A 21,138-nucleotide genomic window follows, 5' to 3' on the forward strand; every position below is an offset into this window, starting at 1 on the left:
AGAAGGCTTGGTCAGCTTTAAATTGGCCATGTGTTGTTCAGTTGTGTCCCACTCTTTGTGACCCCATGTGACCCCATGGAAGCACGCCAGGCTTCCCTGCCCTTTACCATCTCCTGGAGTTTGCGCTAACTCATGTCCACTGAGTCAGTGATGCTATTAAACCATCTCATCCTCTGTCTCCCCCTTGTCCTCCTGGCCTCAATCTTTCCCAGCATCAGGCTCTTTTCCAATGAGCCGGCTCTTTTGCATCAGGTCGCCAAAGTATTGGAGCTTCAGCTTCAGTCCTTCCAATGAATATTCAGGGTTGGTTTCCTTTAGAGTTGACTGGTTTGATCTGTCTGCTGTCCACGGGACTCTCAAGAGTCTTCTCCAGCACCACACTTCAAAGGCATCAATTCTTCGGTGCTCAACCTTCTTTATGGTCCAGCTCTCATATCCGTACGTGACTGTGAATTAATTGCATTAGCATCAGTGGGGTAGCCGAAGAAATGAACTGTGGTCATGGTTAGTGGTACACAGTTGAATATAACTGTGTGAAAAAGAAATTAACAAACCTGGGAAGACAGAATATAGAGAGAGATCACCGGTGCCATGTTCAGCTTCCTGCAAGGTACAGAGCTCCCCACCAACCTCTCTGCTCTCACATCCCGTCCACTTTCTTTTTTTTCTAATCCCAATCAAAGGTAATCTTCTCCTCTGAAAGGAGTTCCCCTATGCCCCCACCAATTTTTCTAAATACTTTGCTTGTGCCATTTCCTTAAGGACTTAGGCATTTGGAAAACAAACCCAAGAAGCCAGAGGGTTTTATTTATTTATTTTCTGCTTTTAAATTATCATACTTCTCCCCATACACAATGAATTGGAAGGATGGGAAAGGGGTTAAAATACCAAGAAAGTTTAGAAAGTTGGTTAACATTTTATCTTATCACAGATTTTTCAGAATGGGAAAGATCTAAATATTAAATCTATTAAAGCATTATCTTCCTCTCTACTTAAACATCTTTGACATTAGATATAGAATGTTAAAAGTTCAAAATTTTTAAGTAAATAGTGAAATCAGAACCATAACTAAATAGTAGTTTTCCTTAGGTGACAGGAATTATAATAATTCTAATGCATAATGTTTATTCCTTCCTTTACATTTACTGTTTCTTATAAATTTTCTTTACTATGCTGAAGGTTTTTTTTTTCTAATCACAGCTGTTTATGTTAAGCGAACGAGAAATATGCTGTTTGACACATTTCTTCAAGTGGAGGAATTTATTTGTATGAATTTTTCTAGTTGAGTCTATAGTGTAAGATCTCAAACAATGATCTCCATTGAAGAAAAGTCATTACTATAGTCTTTTTTTTTTTTTTCTGCCATAGTTGGATGAGGAAGAGTTTCTTTCTGGCTACATTTTAGTGCATGACAACAGCCAAGCAATTTACAATATTTTTACTTCTGTTTTCTTAGTAAAATAGAAAGTGATGTTCTGCCCAGGTATTTCAACTATGTTGCACTTAACAAGTTGGCAGGAAGTTTCAAGGTGTTTAAATACAAGATAAAAACTTTTAGACAGTGGGTTTGACTAAAAATGCATTGCTGAAAAGGCGCAGATCCTTCTTTTGTATTTATATCATAACTGTATGCTGTTTCAGCTGCTCACCCAGTGGAGACTAATCAGTAGGCCGAGACAGTGTGAAAGGCAGCAGAAGCTTTATTTGTTTTTCAGCTCTAGCCAAGAGTTTAAGTGGGTCGAGTCCAGGAGATGTAAATTCCTACTGGATACAATAATGCAATAATCCATAGGTCTCAAGTAGCATAGTCAAGTGTTGACTTATTTGATAATGCTTTAAAAATTGCATTTTTCATTACTGGCAACAGGATTAGGCGGATTTTATCCTGTGAGAAGACACATGCGGACCATAGATGCTGATGTGGTGATGAAATTTTTGTCAAAATGTAATTTCCTGCTACTAAATCTTGTGACAGGTGCATCGTATTTCTGGGTTCAAAAGTTATTCCCCAGTGATGTAACTGGAGAGAATATATCACAGGAACATCACCATTTGATATTTGCACAGTTCTTCTCCAAGGATATGTTTTGCTTTTTCTTGTTTCCAGTTTATGAGTGCTACAAATGAGTTTTTGTAAAACATCCTAGCAATGTTTGCCTTGTGTGGTTGATTGGGAGTCTTGAAATGGTATATATAAAGTGCATTAAACACACTTTACCCATGTCTTCTTTTTCTATTACAGTCTTTACCATTGTATTTGTGTCACTCAGCAGATGTTTATTGCATTTAATGACTATAGGAGCTTAGAATGGATGGGTATTGCTTTTTGTTTTTTTAAACATATTTCCAAGTTGCAAAAATGTATGAATATACATTCATAGATGATGTCTATTTTTGTCGTTTAGTCACTATATCATGCCATGCATGCAAACAAATTTACATGGGTGCCCTTCTTCAAGTGGATTGCTTTATTCAAGCTCAGCCGTATAGATTGCAAGTGTGTAGTGGTAGGGATATAGACAGATAAACTGAAGTCCCGTGAGGCATCTGTAAGGTCTGTCTGTAAAGTTAGGACAGTTCCTTTCCAACAAAACTCTACAGTGATGTTGTTGAAACTTTAGTTTTGGAGTTCTTTGGCTTTAGATAATACCTCACTGGGAACCATTACCCAGCTTAATCAGCTCTTTTATTCACCATATTTGGGTCTCAGAGCTTTTTGACTGTCTCCAAAGATCAGATGTGCCCTCCAAGGGCCAAGCTGGCTGCTATAGAGACCATTCAAAAGGGTATGCCCAAAGCTGAGAAGGCAGTTGCAAGAAAGAAAGGGGACTTGAAGAAGGCATTCCAAAAATGCTTTGAACAATGCTGCATGCTTGGAATAAGTATGCAGATCTGAGGTGGCTGTGTGCAAGAGTCCTCACTGAGGATCTTTGTGAAAAATCTGTCTTGTTTACTCAGTAGCTAAACTTTATGTACAGACACACACACACGCTTGCACAAAAATAAACAGTGGGCAAACTTCAGACTGTCCCTTTAAATTTTCCTCTCTTGCTTATTGATAGCTTCTGTACCTATCCCTTCCATGTCAGCCTTACCTACCACTTTCTCACTTACCTTATTCCTAGACCAGCTGGCACTGGTAGGTAGCATTAGTGACTGAGGCCTGTGTTGATCAGAATTTACGATAAAGACTTTGAAAAGTAGTATGCCAAAATTTTTTGGAGGGGACAGTGTATGATGGAATTGATATATCCTTTGATTTCCTGCCCTTTGAACATACTACTTGTGAAAAATTACCAGGATGGTTTCAAGGGTGCAAGGGTATGTGTGTGTGGTCCAAAGCAATAGATTTCAGCCTCCAGGGACCATATATGTTTCTTTTCCTCTCCTCAAAGGGGCCCCAATTTCCGCCCTTGTGCATCCTTGCAGGTTGGCATGTGTGATGACACAACTGGTTATAGTTTGTTCCTGGGCTAAGCTGTTCATTCAGCTCTTCTGGATGAGAGCCAGATGTAAAATCAAAAGCATACCCTTGACTTTTTAAATTGGCAGTATGTTTGTCTCAAGCCTTTTAATAAAACATGGCCTTCCTACCTAATTTTAGGATGTATGAAGCTGTGTTAAGCTGTACATAGATATCCTGGTAGGAACATTTTGATAGATTGCAATATGGATTCAGAAGAAACTTGAAAGTAAGATCTCTGGGGTTTTGGAAAGGCTAGGTTATTGTTTCACTTGTAGCAACCACACGAAGTAAATCCTGTCTCTTTGATAATGAAAGAGATAAGCCTGGCTTTTTGCTTTTTTGTTTGTTTGTTTTTACCTTCATGTCTCCATGTCAAGTTTTTCTTTGTAAGTAGAAACATAGACTTTATCTGTCATTTAGGACTGAAGTTAATACTATGAAATGAACAGAAATCTCTTAGTAAAACTTGAATCCTCATCTGGTAAATTTCAGCTTACCTGAAAGTGGTTCTTTCAGGTTCTTTCAGTGGTTAGACGATCAATGCTGGTGGGTCCCAGCCATGCTCTCAAAGAGGAGAGAGAGAGGCAGAGAAAGAAAAAAAAATTTGCATTGGTCAACATTTACCTTGTGTGGACTTTCAGGTCTGTTGCTGTCCTTGTCGTGGACATGGATCATTACTGCTGTGTGCTGATCATATCACAAAGCATGTCCTTGTGGTCCCTTCACTTATTTAAAGACGTCTTGGTCTGTCATTCACGGTTCCTTACCATCTACACAACCTACGTTTGTAGACGTCTCCCCTCTTTCCCCTTTGCAGATACCCTGTGTTCTCACAAAACTGCCTTCCTCACTTGGCCCAATCAGGGCTGTGTGCTCATCCCCCCGGGGCTTATTTTGTCCTGTGCCCTCCGTGGGACGTACGCCTTGTCCCTTTCATTCGTTCCACTCATATTTAGTGAGTTCCTGCTATGTGCCACCACTGAAACACCATTTCCACATCTCCAGACTCTTGGCTTCCAAACCAAGCCAACTGTGTCAGTGCAGTGCTTACTTTACACTCCCAGCTAGAAACATTCTTCCCTCCTCTGTACATCTAGGGCAGGAGTCCCTAACCCCTGGACCACGGACTGGTACTGGTCTGTAGACCATTAGGAACTGGAACACACATCAGGCGGTGAGTGATGGATGAGCGAGACAGGGAAGCTTAATCTGTATTTACAGCTGCTCCCCATTGCTGGCATTACCGCCTGAACTCTGCCTCCCATCAGATCAGTGGCGGCATTAGATCCTCATAGGAGTGGGAACCCTACTGTGAACTGTGCATGTAAGAGATCTAGGTTGCACGCTCCTTATGAGAATCACTTCAAAACCATCCTTTCTCTGCAGCCCTGGAAAAAATTATTTTCCATGAAACTGGTCTCTGGTGCCAAAAAGATTGGGGACCACTGATAAACAGCTTTTTGCCTATTGCACCTTTTGTGGGATTCATCCTGGTTTTACTTTGCATTCTCTCTATTTGTGAATGAAGCTTACATTCCTTGCTAGAATTTCTGGAAAGCAGAGCCTATAGCAGAATTCACCATTGTAGCCTTGATAGTACTTAATGCAACCATTTACTTATTTGACAGGTATTTACTGATTAGCTCTGCTGTGCCACCTCCTGCTTATAGGACATCCTATAAATATTGATGTTTCTATAGATACCTTTTTGATACGTGAAAAATAAGGCCCTCAGAAGGACTTTCTAATGTTAAGACGAGAGCAAATGAGACTTCATAAGGTTCAGAAGGGGTCTCCTTCTGAGGGGAATGGGTAACACTCATTGTAATCTGACTTTTAAACTGCGTAGAAGAAATGTTGTGTTTCTGCCAGAATAACTTATCTCTGTTAGACCTAAATTAGAACCCCCTTTTAAAATTTAATGATTAATTAGGTCTCTTTTGCTTAGACATTCTTTTGCATCTAGAATTTTCCTATCAACCAATGTCAACTTAAAAACCAATTTCAGATTTTATAATGGGAAAACCCTGCAACTTCAAATTCTAAAATCTCCAGTTGCCTTTTAATCAAAAGAAGATTAAGCATAGCCTGACGGTAACCTGCTTACCATATTTTGTAGTTGTTTTACATGAAAGCTGCAGTGGACGTTTTTATTTTGATCATAAGAACATCAAAGTGTTCTGTGTTTTTGTGTTCCTAAACCTCTGAAACCTCCAAACCACATCGATTGGTTTGCTGACTTAATATTGACTATTGTGAGTTTGTGATTGCTTTAGACTCTTGCATTTTGAAAGAAAAAAAGAAGTTAAATACAGTTTGTTTATTTTTCTGAAGTACTCAGTACTGCTTGTGCCTGTAAGTTCGGTTTATCCCATGCTGTCCCGCTGTCCCTTTTTAAAGAATAACCCTAAAAAAATGATTGAACGTGTGTTTTGAGATGCTGATGATGACGAATTGTTTCATTTTTCTTTTCAGAATGAAGACCTAAATGACCTCAGCAAATCCTCCTTTAACTCATGGGTACCCAGACTCTAAATATTTCATGATTCACAACCAGGACCTCACATCTTCCTCCTCAGTAGATGGTACGATGCACCCATTTCAGTTTGTTTACTTTACACAATCCTCAGGAGTTTGTTGACTGAACTGCACGTTCTATATCGTGCCAAGAAAAAAAGCACTGTGACCCCAGAACAATGAGTCTGCATAAACTTCATCTTCAACCTTAAGGACTTAGCTGGCCACATGAGCTGATGGGCCACCGTGCCACAGGAGAATGAGTTTACACTCATTGCATTTACAAGACACATTTCATCTGCTGCTGAAACCGTGTACGACAGAGCATCATTGTAAATTATTTCCTATGGAACTGTTAGCGTTGGGTGGAGAGAGTATTAAATATTTAACATAGGTTTTTGATTTATATGTGTAATTTTTTTAATTAAAATGTAACTTTTCTTACAGCACATCTTTTTTGGGGGGGATGTGGAACTGAGGTATACAGTGTTCTATTGTAAAGAGTGGAGCAAATGCTTAAAACAAGGCTAACAAGAGTAGAATAGGGTACGATCCTTGTTTTAAGATTGTAATTCAGAAAAGTAATATAATAAGAATCATAGTGCCATAGATTTTGGTTCTCAATTGTATAGTTCTATTTGCTGATACTATCTCTTGTAATATAGCCTTGATGTTGAGCTGAGATCCTTACAAGAATTGATCTTAATTTTGTATTTTTTTTTTTTTTCCTGTAAGGCAATAGGCCATGTTAATGAAACTGAAGAAGGATATATTCTGCTGGGTATTTTCAAGTGTCAGCTTAAAATTGGCAATTGAATGGAAGCAAAATTACAAGAAAAGGCAATCAGTGTCTTCCTTTGTATATACTGTAAAGAGGAGGAGACATGGGTGATCCCTTTGAATCAAAAGCTCTCTTTGGAATGAATAATGTGGGTGTTTGTAAATTCTGGAAATTTCTTTCTATTCATAATAAACTAGAGACTGTTGATCTTTTCTTCTCCCCCTTCCCCCACTTCTGTAAGCTTCCTGTTCCCATTGCCACCAAATTTTTTTTTCCTGTTGCACACGTTAGGATCTTTCATTTCCTGCATTGTCTCAAGAAAGATGTAAGACAAGTGAGTACTTGTCTTTCATTGCTAACCAGAAATTAAAATTCCAGAACATGTTTTTCACGATGACCAGGACTATATGTCACTTTCCTTAAGACTCTTATCTCATGTTTTCTGAGAACGTCCAGTGTTACATTATTTAACTGAATGTAATTTGGTCCATTTGCCCTGGTGGCTACTGGCCTGGCCAGTAGCCTGGTCACCAGGCTACTGGTGGTGTGTGATTAGTTAAAACCCAGGGCGCAGAGAGCACATCAAAGCATAATGACCTGCTAGGGAAACATCTAGCCAGCAGTGAAAATGTTAATCCTTTTCTTGTTTGGAAAGTACACACATCTTAGAATTTTTCCTCATGAAAGAGAAATGGCAATGAACGTACTAAAAGAAATTGCCTACAGAGTTTTGAATCTTTTGATCGGGAAACTTCCTAAAAGTTCAGTGAATTAAGTCTAGTATCAGACTCTCCTGGAGTCTGTGTGAATGCTCTATCAGGAATCCCCAGCCCTGCTGTTGAGAGGAGCAAGATTTTCTTTCACTGAAGGGTTGAGCTCCCTGGTTGGGGGAGGGTTTGCCAGGAAGGGGCCAGGGTTGGGGGCCATCTCAGTGGCTGCTCATCAACGGGTCAGGGACCCCCCGCCAACCTCCCACTCTACTCAAAAGGGAATAGAAATCAGTGGACCCCTTCCCCTGCTGAGGCCCGTGTTACTGTTAATTCAGCTGGATGACATGTACCTCACAGACTGTTGTACAATGTTCACCATTGCAGATTCTAAGCATTTGCATGCCCATCAATTTCTAAGATAAATAGGTCTGTAGTCATAAGAACCCATTGTTTTCAAGGAACTTGCTGAATGACATCATTTCCTATTAGGAGGGAACACCACCGACTTTTAAAATCTGATATGAAAGTGTTTTGTTTTTGTACCCTTTCATAAAAAAGACTTTCTTAGTCAAGCTCTTATTTTTCAAGTATTCTGACTCATACTCTCGCTGGTGTAGGAAGGAAGCAAGCTGTCCCGCTCTCTTCCCTTGAGGACAGAAGTAGTCAAGGAGAGAGATCAGTGAACAAAGTCAGCCCCACCCACTTCCCTATAAAGGTGGTTATTTCTCAAGGAACCTAAACTTTGAATATGTATTACCAAGGTACCTCTGCATGTGGGATTATTAACATATTTTGGGTGACAACAAGAAATGAACCGGACTGGAAAAAACACCTCTTGGTTTCTGTTTATCATCTGTTTTGTTGAGTCATGTAGTATAAAGGTAAGACACTCCTATTTAAGCTGTTCCTAGTGGTCCCTGGGCTGGGTCTGCTGTTACTATCAAACTTCACCCGTTTAAAACTGGAAGTTGCTGGTATTTAAGGCAAAAACTCATGCTCTGTCTCCGTGAGGGGTTGACCTTCAGCTGCTAAGTCCTTGTGTTCAGTTCTTATTTGGGAGACTTGGCTTTTATCCATTTCAAAGTATTTGTAGGCCAGCCAAGGGCTTACATTAATGGGACTTCTAGTGGCCTCTGGTTAACCTATAAGTTAGTGGCTTTTTCTTCATGAGACCAACCTTTCACAGTGTTCTTTCTTAGAGACTTAGGCAGAGTTTTAAAATTCTCCTTTGTGGAAAGAACAAATATGTTCCATGACTTTGATGATATCTTTATCCTGGGGGGAAAAAAAGGTCCTAGAACCAGCTAAAAGTGAAGAGAATCCATTAATGATCAACCACCTGAGTCAATAATGACAATTCAGTACTGATGTTACATTTGTGGCTATTTCTTGCTAACTTTCAAAGGTCAGGGACTCTCTTGACGAACTGACGTTGACTGCAAAAAGTGAATTTTCCCAAAATCATCTAGCCAAAAGTAGGGATTTTTAACTTTTCTTTCCCTGATGCTTGCCTCCTAGCTATCTTTTAAATCTGAGATCTTTAAAGTGTTAAACAGTTTTACTAAACCGTAAGAAACAGTATTTGACAGTGCTGAAGCCCTGTTTTATTCAGTCCTGCATCTTGAATGCAATATACCATGTAGTTGAAAACGGATTTTTATTTACTACAGGTGGTTTCAAAATGGGGGGAGGAAGGTCATCATCCACTGATGACAGAGCCACAAAAAATGAGATGAATGTGCAGTGTTCCAGCTGCCTTAGCAGAGCTCTATGGGTCTGCCTGTCACACAGGGAGGCAATGGAACTAGAAACAATTCACGGATGGAGACCTTGACTCAGAAAAGATGAGACCCTCTGGAAGGCATGGGAAGGAGAATGGATCCAGGCCAGATAGACACTCCATCCTTTGCGGTGACTTGACGGGAGAGTCACCGTTCCTAGGGCCTCGTATATGTTCGTTGGAGTTAATGCTGCATTTATATAGCTTGCTGAGAAATTCGAAAGGAAGAAGCATACGCTCCTAGGGATGTGAGGAAATAGGACCTTGCCAACTGTAAGAGGAAAGACTTCCACTCTGTAAGCTTAGTCGTGGAGGGCAGATAGAGCCTTGTAATCAGCAGACCATCAACAGGTTAAACACTTGGAGCCATTGGTCATTTCTAAAGCCAAGTCAGAGAGGATCATGAGGGTCCCTCCACAGCTCTATATATAATCAGTCTCCTAAGGGGGGGACAGACAAGGGATGGGTCAGATGGCATATTAGATTTCTTCCCTACTTGTAACCAGAGCATCAACTTAGATGCTGGGAGTAGGTGGAATGATATTGGAGGTGTTGGACCCTACTTTTAATGAATTTATCAGTAATCCAGAGCTTAGAATTAGCTAGTATGATTAGAAAAACATAAGGCATGGCTGGAGAGCTGTCTTCCTAGTGTGTTGGTGGCATCTGTGATGTGTATACCAAGAGATCTTGGTATTATAGACTTTGGCTATTTACTTCTGTTTTTTTTGTTGTTGTTGTTAATTTCTTCAGTGTTGATCAAGATGCTATGTGATAGGACAAATTCAGTAAACAGAAAAATTTGTATGGACATCTTTAGTGGTTTTTTTTTTTTTTTTCTTGTTAGAATTTGGCTATTGGCTTAAGAATGTAGTTCCCTGAACCATTTTTCTTACACAGTTCTTTCCTTACACCTCTTGGCTACAGGGTGGGCCAAATTAAATACATACATATTTTTTCATTTGATGTGTGTGCAGTTAGGTTTAATCATCTTAAGATGGTGGCGCTGCTTCTGGTGCTACTTCATCTGTGTTCAAAAGGACCAATGCATGGTCTGTATTGCTACCAAAACATTTACTGTATATATGTGTATAACATATGTATGATGTATATATGTAATGGGTACCAGGCCAGGTCTATATTTTTATTTAGATTCACTTTTTCCAAGTTTCCTTTAGAGTGTTATGCTTATTTTTCAGTTTTTCTTTCCCCCCTGATTCTGTCTGGTACTTAGAACTGTAGTGTCTTCATCGTTAATTAAAGAAAACTGTCTAAATGAATTCACGGATGTGAATGCTAGTGATCCTTCATGTTTTCTATTATGGGACATGAAACAAACTACCAATTAAAGTTTTCTGGGCCACTTGATTGCGTAAGAGCAGTGTACACTGTTTAAATGCTTTAATAAATGATTTTTGAATGGATAGGTTTACCTCATCCTGTCCCTCTTCACCTGGCTTCCAGTGGCCAAGAGGATAAAGAAAAAGTCCTCTGAAAAGACAGACTGTGAGTTGCTTTTGGTGGTGAAGTAATGGGAAGATAGAGAGGAGCAAAACTCCATCCTTCCCTGGGTGGAAAGATAGGTGTTTTGTTGCTGTGCTGAGTCGTATCCAACTCTTTGAGGCCCCATGGACTGTAGCCCACCAGACTTCTCTGTCCACGGGGATTCTCCAGGCACGAACATTGGAGTGGGTTGCCACGCTCTCCTCCAGGGTATCTTCCCAACCCAGGGATCGAACCCAGGTCTCCTGCATTGCAGGAGAGTTGTTCTTTACTGTCTGAGCTACCAGGGAAGCCCAAGAATACTGGAGTGGGTAGCCTATCCCTTCACCAGGGGATCCTCCCAACCCAGGAGTTGAACCGGGGTCTCCTGCATTACAGGTGGATTCTGAGCTGTTGAGAGCTGCTATAATAGAAGAGCGTTGATGATCTTCAATAAAGCTTTTTCTGATGCAGATCTGAGTAGCTTTTGAAAAACAAAAATGACCAGGCCACCTCCTGTGAGGCTGATGCGCTTTGTCTGAGGTGGGGCTGCGTATCAGTTGCTTTCCTTTTTTTAGAATTTATTTTGAATTGGAGGGTAATTGCTTCTCAATGTTGTGTTGATATCTGCCAAACAACAACTAAATCAGCCCTATGTCCCCTCCCTCTTGTCCCTCCCTCCCACCCCCCACCATCCCACCCTTCTTGGTTGTCACAGAGCACCAGGTTGAGCTTCCTTTGTTATATAGCAACCTCCCATTAGCTGTCATTTTACATATGGTAATGTATATGTTTTGCTGCTACTCTCTCAGTTCCTTGCACCTTCAGTTGCTTTTTATCTTCTCTATAAATACAGGACTGCAGTACAGGTCAGGGGTGAGAATGGGTATGGGAAGTATTGCTCAAGCTTATCTGGTGACTGGAGTCACTTACTCAAAATGCTGATCCCCTGGAGCTGCCTGGGAAGGTGTATTTAAATAGGTGACCCTTGTGGTTGGCACGTTTGGAAAATCCTGATTTCTGTACAAGTGGAGTCTTTTGGGTTGTTTTCGCTCTAAGAAGGGATAGAATATCAAGGATTTTTGAAAATAATAAACTATGTGACCAATATATAAACAGCCAACTCCCCAGGTCCTCCCAAATTGAGCTTTCTTGCTTAAACAAACATATGATGGATGTGTCTCATATTGTTAGGGCAGACCCAAATTATTGAACACTTTGGAAACAGATTTGAGATATAATTTTCTAAATTAATTTTTGTTTGATGAGCATGATGCTCCACTGAGAGTAAAAAGACAGATTTCTGCCTTTCTTACCCTTACTTGGTACACCAGGTCAGAGACTCTTCCTTCTGCCTGGCATGCAGTGTAAATGATATTTTTATTGTTCAGAAGTCACGTACAACGTGACTGAATAAATGCTTGAAGTCATTATTGCCTCTTCACTTTATATTGGCTTCCTCCATTTATTCTTTTAAAAAACATGATTTTTTCCCCCTCCCAGTGGTATTGCAAAGCAAACATCACTCTAACTTCTACTGAAATTACAAGTAAACATCACCAATTAGTATTAATTTGAGGGAAGTCTAGTTAGAGTGAATTAATGGTCCAACTTATAGCAATAATTGGCTTACTACCCTTACACATATGCCGGAACAGACTAGCAAGGAAGATGTTGTCAGCAAGATGCCTGTGAGAATGAGCAGGCAAGGAGAATCTGTAATTATCTCACTGATTCTATTATAAACAATAGCAGCATTTATTCTGCATTCATAGTCGCCAGGATGCACAACAGTTATCTCATTTTACCCTTTTAGCAACCAGAGGTAGATACTATCTTGATCCTTCTTTCCCAGAAAGGCAAGCAGAAGAGAGAAGGCACATGATGTGGTCCCGGGATATTGTGGGATGGCCAGCCTCTCAACCCTGGACTGAGCAATGGCAAAGTTTGTATTCCCATCTTCACCAATGCAAGTTTCTGGTTTCCAAGTACTTAAAAAAAATTAAATTCTGTACATTAAAAATACTATCATTTCACCTGCCTTGTATTAATGTACTGAGCAAATACAATTTCACAGGAGCCAGGAAGAAAAACTCTCTCCAACTGATAACTTTCACCCTACAAAGTAACAGACCCTTATTACATTTATTTCAATTCCTTATCTTTGTGTCTAGTGTAAAAAATCTTTTTCTGATTCCATAGTGGTTTGCTTAAGTTCACCCCTGGGACTTCCCTGGGGGTCCAGTGGTGAAGACTCTGCACTTCCACTGCAGGGAGCACAGGGTTTGATCCCTGGTGGGGAACTAAGATCCTGAAAGCTGTGCGGCATGGCCAAAAATAAGCCAACAAAAAGTTCGCCCTTTTTCAGCAAGGACTGCTTGAGACCCCATGGACTGTAACCCGCCAGGCTCCTCTGTCCATGGGGTTTCCCAGGCAAGAATATTGGAGTGGGTTGTTATTTCCTTCTCCAGGGGATCTTCCCGACCCAGAGATTGAACCCCCATCTCCTGCTTCTCCTGCACTGGAAGGTGGATTATTTACCACTTGAGCCACGGACATAGTCCCCAGCAACAGAACAGAGATAATTTTATTTCAGGAACATACCAGGACAGTAGGTGAGATGTGAAAGCCACAAAAAAAAAAATCCAGATGCCTGTGTGTGTGTGGTGTGCTTTGGCATCAGGTTTTACATATTGCTTCCTTAAACCCTTTCAATCAGAGCTCCTTACATTCTCTGGTAGGGAGACTGTTAGATCAATGACCAAGATTGGCGATAGGAAAAAGTGGGGTCATCTGAGCTGGAGAGGGTCCTGACTTAAAGTGATAGAATGGTCAAAGCTGCCTCAGTATAGGAATACCCTCTCTCATATGCCCTGCAGGAAAAGTTTTCCTTGACTCTCTGAAGGTCCCTGGCTTGGACTGAAAATTAAAGGCAAACTGACCAGAGAAAAACCTATGAATTGAGATGTACGAATTTTTACATGACATGGGTGCCCTGGCTTCCTAAGGACCTGAAGAAACAGCTAAGTGTTTCTGCACTGCATTTGATGAGTGTAGACCCTCGTGGAGGAATAGGATAAGTAGTGTGGGCTAGTGTACCAAACTGGGGGAAACTTAGCGAGTCCTGTCTGTTTGCATTCTTCTTGGCATCTCTTTGTCTTTGGGGATAAGGATGCTTCTCTGCTCTGAGTATACCTCTGAGGTATATGCTCTGAGGGCACCTCTCACATGACGGTTTTATGACCTGTTTCAGGGGAGAAGGGCAGGAGAAGGTCAGAGTGACCTTCCTGCTGCTGCTGCTGCTTTCTCAGACTCATTTAGCTTAAAATATTCAGTGGCCAAAGAGCTGTATTTGCGGGTGATGTGTCCTGAACCCCATGAACCCACAGTGCGTCTCAAAACTTGGACTGTATACTACCTACAGAATTTCCTGACGACATAAGGATTCTTAACAGGGGCCTCAGGAAGCTATATTAGTGACAAGTTGTTTCCCCAATGTGCACACACACACACAGACACACTCCTTCTCTCTGGGGCTGTTCTACACCCTGACCTTGGTGGAATGTGCTGTTGGCAGTCACTAGGCAGTATCCATTCTGCTCCCTTCTCTGTATAAGTTTCTCCAAATCTCAAGTCCCACAGCCTCTAATTGTAAATGTGAGAGAAATGATGACGTTTCTGGAGTTTCTCCTGGCTCCTGAAAAAGCACAATCTATAAAGTAGGAATGTAAAACAGCATAAAAATATGAGAACTAGGTAGATTAGCAGTAAATACAGCATTATCCTGATTCTATAAAACAAAATCCCAAACAAAAATCTCAAAACATTACAAGTGGTGGCATGTTTGATGGCATTATGGATGAATTTTAAATTTTCTGGGTTTTTTGATCATGTCTGATTTTCATGATGAGAAAGAAAAAAATATTCCATAAAACACAAAGGGAATTGGATGAGAATCTTAGTGAATCCCCATGTGCTGGTTTTACCATACATCACAACACTCCGTGATCAGTCAATCAGGGGTTAGCCAGCTATGGTCTGGAAGCCAAATCCAGCCCAGGAGCCTGTTTCTGTAAATAAAGTTTTATTGAAACATAGGTCTGCTCATTCATCTACATATTGCCTATGGCACCACAGTGGCAGAGTTGAGTAACTGACAAAGACCAAACAGTCCCCCAAGTAGCACACTTACCATCTGGTCCTTTATGGAAAAAGGTTGGTCCAGCCTTATAATCACTGCTTTTTAAGAGAGAGAATTGGGATGAGACAGAGACCCTTTCGTGAACTTCTGAAATTCTCCTGAACCTGTTCAAGGAGCTTTCTGGATCTGCTGCCAGAATTACAGTGCTGTTGGACAGACTGTAGCCCACCAGGCTGCTCTGTCCATGGACTTTTTCCAGGTAAGAACACTGGAGTGGATTGCCATTTCCTGTTCCAGTGGATCTTCTCAACCCAAGGATCAACCTGTGTGGTTGATTGTTGAAGTGCTAAATGGACTTCTTTAAGTTTTGCCTACAAATACTAAAATACTTTTACAATGAAGCACATGGAGCTGAATTAGGGTAAATCTAGAATGATATTTTGTCCTTGGTGCCTCAGTTTTTCTAGATTAAGAGCCAAAAAAAAAAAAGCACAAATTGTCAATTAAAAGTTATCGCTTTCAAATAGAGGATTTCCTGAAGAGATTCTAAAGGAGGTTCAAAATAGACTGTGGTCTCCAGAATAGCAGGACTTCGACCAATGGGAGAGACAGTAAACAGGCATCCTTTCCCAGTCTCTTTTCCCAACTTGTCATCAACTGCAGTGCTGAGAATGAAAACAGTGCCAAGAGCATGGATTCTGGTCAGGAAGATAATACTTGATAACCTATGGGATGAAGATTATTGGATTAAAAAAAGAACCATTGTTATAAGTTATTAGGCTGGAAAGCAACTCCTTGGTATTTTAAAATTATAAAATCCCACTATTTATTCCTTCATCAAATCCATGATATTGTTGAGGAACTACTATGTGCTATGGAGAGGAAATAGCAACCCATCCCAGTAGTCTTACCTGGAAAAATTGCATGGACAGAGGAGCCTGGTGGGCTACAGTCCACGCATGGGGTCACAAAGAGTCAGACGTGACTGAGCTCGTATGCATTAAGTGCTGTGATGTGGCAAAGTAGAGAGTGTGTGCTCAGTCGTGTCCGACTCTGCAATTCCATGGATGGAATTGTAGCCCACCAGGCTCCTCTCTCCAAGGAATTTTTCCAGGTAAGAATACTGGAGTGGGTTACCATTTCCTACTCTAGGGGATCTTCTGGACCCAGGGATCAACCCACATCTCCTGCATCTGCTGCCCCAGTTCTTGTTCCCGTGGTATTCTCATATTTGTTTTGAAAGTGATCTATGTCTGGACCACTTGTTTTGTGGGTAAGAAAATTGAATTTCTGTTCCACTGCTATTTAACATGACTTTATTTTAAAACTGTATCTGTACCAGGTTGATTAAAACAGATCCTGAAAGGGCTTTAACGCCCTGTTAGCACCTTTTGTGGTGCTCTCATGGCCCCGTCTGCAGTGTATGAAGTGGGTGCACAGGCTGGGAAGTCCTGTCCTGGAGGGTGGCTGAGGTCGACCCGGAGAGTCAAGTGGGGAGTTTGGGACAGAGACAGCATCGAAGTGGGACAGCTATAAGGACCAGAAAGCTGGAATGTGGGAATCAGAGCAACCAGGTGGAAAGGCTCCTGTAGCCAGCTTTCAAAGAGACCAGAAGGCATCAGAGAATCTGAAAGGGTTAAATCCTTTACACATCAGTGGTACAACTCCTTGTTCTTAGGTAAAGTCAGGGACCTAAGGGCCCCAGTCTCCTGCCCATGAATTCAGAACTCCTTCTGGATCAGATATAGTGAAAACCCGAGGAACACCCACAGCTCACATTTTCAAGCATTTTGCTACATGCCTGTCACTGTTCATGGATCAGCTCCTACGCCTTCATCCCAAATGTTTGTAGATATTGCATATAACGCCATTTTGAAGAGTAAAATAAACTTAGATCTAGAAGGGAACCTGTCTAAGGTCATTTGATGGTATGTGTAGTGCTGACCTTCCCACTCAGTCCCGTCCAACTCCAGAGTTTCAACAATTGAAAGACAAGGAACCTGGAAAAAAGAAATGTTCACTGAAATCCTGCTACACATTTCTGACGCAGGGTTGTCAGAAAATGCCCTGTGGAAAATTCTCTCTCTCTCTCTTTTGTTAACTTCATTTTCTTTTCTTTTTTTTTTAATTATTATTATTATTATTTTTTTAACTTCATTTTCTTTTAAACTTTGTTGCTGTTCAGTGGCTCAGTCATATCTGACTCTTTGTGACCCCATGGACTCTAGCATGCCAGTCTTCCCTGTCCTTCACTATCTCCAAGAGTTTGCTCAAGCTCATGTCCATTGAGTCAAAGATGCCATCCAAACCATCTCATCCTCTGTTGCCCTCTTCTCCTCCTGCCCTCAATCTTGCCCAGCATCAGGGTCTTTTCCAATGAGTCAGCTCTTTGCATCAGGTGGCCAAAGTATTGGAGTTTCAGTTTCAGCAGTTCTTCCAATGAAAATTCAGGGTTGATTTCCTTTAGGATTGACTGGTTTGATCTGCTGACTTACTTTATTTGTTCTTCAGGTGCTAATATATGGACAATAAATCTATTTAAAAATATATATTTTTTCTTCCACATATTATTAATTGTTTACTTAAGCAACCATGGGAAGAGTTCTTGATTCACACTCCCATTGCTGGACACAACATTTTCCCTTCCCCCACTCCCACCTCCCAAGTCTAACGTTCTTTTTGATGATTCTGGGGGGCTCTTCTTAGGTTGGGTGCAAGTGCTCCTCAGCTATCTCTCTTTAACCTCTTGAAGCTCAATTAAGTACAACTTAACATTTGCTTTTCACAGAGGATGGCAGCCAAAACACACACACACCCTCCACAGCACATCTCACACACACACACACACACCATATCACACCACTTATACACACACACACACACATGCACACCGCAGTCCCCTTTCCTTCCCCACCCCATCATAAAATTCTAGGAGGAAAAGTTAATGATGCATCTAAAATGGCTAAATTGTTTTTTACATCAGTAGCAAGTTTCTGGTTTAAATTCACATTGTTCCTTTAATTTTACATACTACTTTCATCACTACCACATACCAACTACTCCAGTTAGCAGGGTCTCCTGCCCCATATGTAAAAAAAGTATTAGATTTCTGAATCTGGTTTACTTCATCTTTTGAAAAAGAAAATGAGGTTGGCTGAGCTAAACAAATTTCTTCCTGAATAGAGTAACCCTGCTATTTGTGTTTGCTGAAATGTTTGACAGATGAGACTCTGATGGGGGTATTTCTTTTAGTGACTGTGCAACACTTCAGCTCTCATCTTTGCTTTGCCGCTGAGTGACTTTGAGCAAAGCACTCCTCTCTGGCTCTTTCCTTCATTGTTTATAAAATATAAAGGTTATCTGATCTTAACCTGAGATCCAGAAATTTGTCTACACTCTAAAAGCAAATGTAGTGTTTTTCCTGGGTATGACTGTGTATTTTTTATTCCTGGGCATGGTGTCTGTGACTTCTAGTACAGTCATTAAAGATTCAAAACAGAGAGATGGCATCTTAGAATCAGAAAATTTCGTGATTTTTGTGGTGTGCTAGGAAATTTTTATAGAATTTAGGGGCTGGTCTATGGCAAAATATTAGATCAGTGAAATTTGTCCCCACCACTTTCTCCCCTCAGCTCTACAGATGGGTTGAGTTTGGGTATTCTCCCTTCACGAAATGATTTTTTGGAATCCATGGCCTTTCTGGAGTGACGAAAACATTTCTGATAAACTGGGCTTTTTTCCCCAGAATACACAGAAGAACTATACAAAAAAGATCTTCATGACCTAGATAACCACTATGGTGTGATCACTCACCTAGAGCCAGACATCCTAGAATTCGAAGTCAAGTGGGCCTATGAACAAAGCTAGTGGAAGCAATGGAATTGCAGTTGAGCTCTTTCAAACCTTAAAAGATGATCCTGTGAAAGTGTTGCACTCAATATACCAGCAAGCTTGGAAAACTCAGCAGTGGCCACAGGACTGGAAAAGGTTAGTTTTCATTCCAATCCCAAAGAAAGGCAATGCCAAAGAATGTTCAAACTACCGAACAATTATACTCATCATACGCTAGCAAAGTAATGCTCAAAATTTTCCAAGCCAGGCTTCAACAGTACATGAACCGAGAACTTCCAGATGTTCAAGATGGATTTAGAAGAGATCATATTGCCAACATCTGTTGGATCATCGAAAAAGCAAAAGAGTTCCAGAAAAACATCTACTTCTGCTTTACTGACTATGCCAAAGCCTTTGACTGTGTGGCTCACAACAAACTGTGGAAAATTCTTAAAGAGATGGGAATACCAGACCACCTTATCTGCCCCCTGAGAAATCTGTATGCAGCTCAAGAAGCAACAGTTAGAACTGGACATGGAACAACAGACTGTTTCCAAATTGGGAAAGGAGTATAGAACCGTGTGTTGGAGAAGACTCTTGAGAGTCCCTTGGACTGCAAGGAGCTCCAACCAGTCCATCCTAAAGGAAATCAGTCCTGAATACTCATTGGAGGGACTGATGCTGAGGCTGAAGCTCCAATACTTTGACCACCTGATCCGAAGAATTGACTCCTTGGCAAAGACCCTGATCCTGGGAAAGATTGAAGGGAGGAGGAGAAGGAGATGACAGAGGATGAGATGATTGGATGGCATCACTGACTCAATGGACATGAGTTTGAGCAAACTCTAGAAGATAGTGAAGGACAGGGAAACCAGCTGTACTACAGTCCATGGGGTCGCAAAGAGTCAGACACAACTGACTGACTGGACGACAACAACAACAACCTATTCTACCAGTACATGAAATTGGCTATGACTCACCCTCTGATGAACATTGCTTAATTGCTGGCAGAAAAAGAGCTAAAGCAGGAAAAGAATGAATTTCCTTCTGGCTGACAAACAACTCCTACTTGTTGCTACTAATGGGAAATCTATTTTTACTCTTTGGTGCCCCGGCAATGGAGTTGATCCTCATGACACAAGGAAAACCCCAGCCAAAAATTTACAAAGACCATTTCTCTTTGGAGATTATAAACTCAAAGTATCTTCTCTAGGAAACTACAATACGGTATTTCAGGTAAGAAGACTATATCCGCTGTGTGTATTGCATTATGATGTTCAGCCTCCAATGAAAACATAATCAGTTATCAAAGATTTTCACCAAAGATGAAATCTGCCCTTTAATTTTTTCTTTTTTGTCAATGCCATTTAATTTTTCCTATGTAGCTGTGGAGTGATGCGTTTTTTGTTCCAGAAAAGGGCTGTAGTGTTAGAATTAGTCAATCCTAGGCCACCCTGGAAACCCCATTTACTAGCCAGGGGACTGTCTGAAAATTGCTCAACTACTTGGAGCCATAGCTTTACCTTCTGGAACATAGGGCTGATGACATTTACTTTGCAGAGGTTTGGAGAGCATTCAAGGCATTCTCACCACATGCAGAGCACTTGATACAGTGCTTTGCCCATAGCTGGCACCCCACACATTGTAGACCTTGCAGAATAATTTAAATTCTAAACATTTTTGTGACTTTTGGACAAAATCTCTTCCATCATACCAGAACAGTTGGGTCTACGTTTTTATAACCGTGAAGTTTAAAAGGCCTTAGACACGAGAAGTCTTCCTTGTTGAAAGTCTGGAGTCTATCTTTCTGGTGGAAAAGGCCTGTGGTCCAAGGAAGGTTATGACGAAACTGTAGATGGAATTTTGTAACCATGGCACCCCTTCTCGGAGATGCACTCATGCAGTTTCTGAGCACAAAAGTGGCACCGATGAGGAAACTGGACATAACAAACGACAAACATATGAGCTAGTTCTACCTTTAATTCTGATTATTGCTTTACTTTCTTCAAGATCTGATCTGAGATTAGAAACGCTCATGCCTTCCACGCGTGCTCACCTATAAGTTGGATTCCGATATGACCCCCAGGTCTCACACTCTCATACTTCTTGCTTATCCGAAAGCTGCTGCTTTGTTCTGATCCATGAGCCTTCTTGGAGAGAGGTTTGTCTCTTAGCAAATACCCACTGCACCATTTGGCCCCTGGGGTTGAGTTTACTTCTGTTTAGATTTAAGACCCAAATTAGTGAAGAAATATCTTTAAGATGAAGCTGTTGTGTCTGCTTCATCAATAGCCTAGATTCTCCCTGACCAGAGTGTTCTTACAGAGGAGGAGGTCCGGGGGGAATGTGCCACCGAGACTGTGAAGGGAGCGCTCTCTGAAAGACAAAAGGGCCGGGCTCTGGCCCCCTCGTCCTGTCTCATTTTTCATC

At 41.0% G+C, this 21,138-nt stretch overlaps 1 protein-coding gene across 1 annotated transcript in view; it reads left to right on the forward strand.

Annotated features, from left to right (window-relative positions):
• Nucleotides 1-10,034, forward strand: part of IRS1 (insulin receptor substrate 1) — a 63,707-nt gene extending 53,673 nt beyond the window's left edge. The window contains exon 2 of the mRNA XM_043909854.1: nt 5,942-10,034. The gene's annotated coding sequence lies outside the window, so the exon portion shown is untranslated. The remainder of the gene's footprint in view (nt 1-5,941) is intronic.
• The last annotated feature ends 11,104 nt before the right edge of the window (nt 10,035-21,138 follow it).

Source organism: Cervus elaphus, chromosome 8 (genome assembly GCF_910594005.1).
Source record: "Cervus elaphus chromosome 8, mCerEla1.1, whole genome shotgun sequence".
In the NCBI taxonomy this organism is placed as follows: domain Eukaryota; kingdom Metazoa; phylum Chordata; class Mammalia; order Artiodactyla; family Cervidae; genus Cervus; species Cervus elaphus.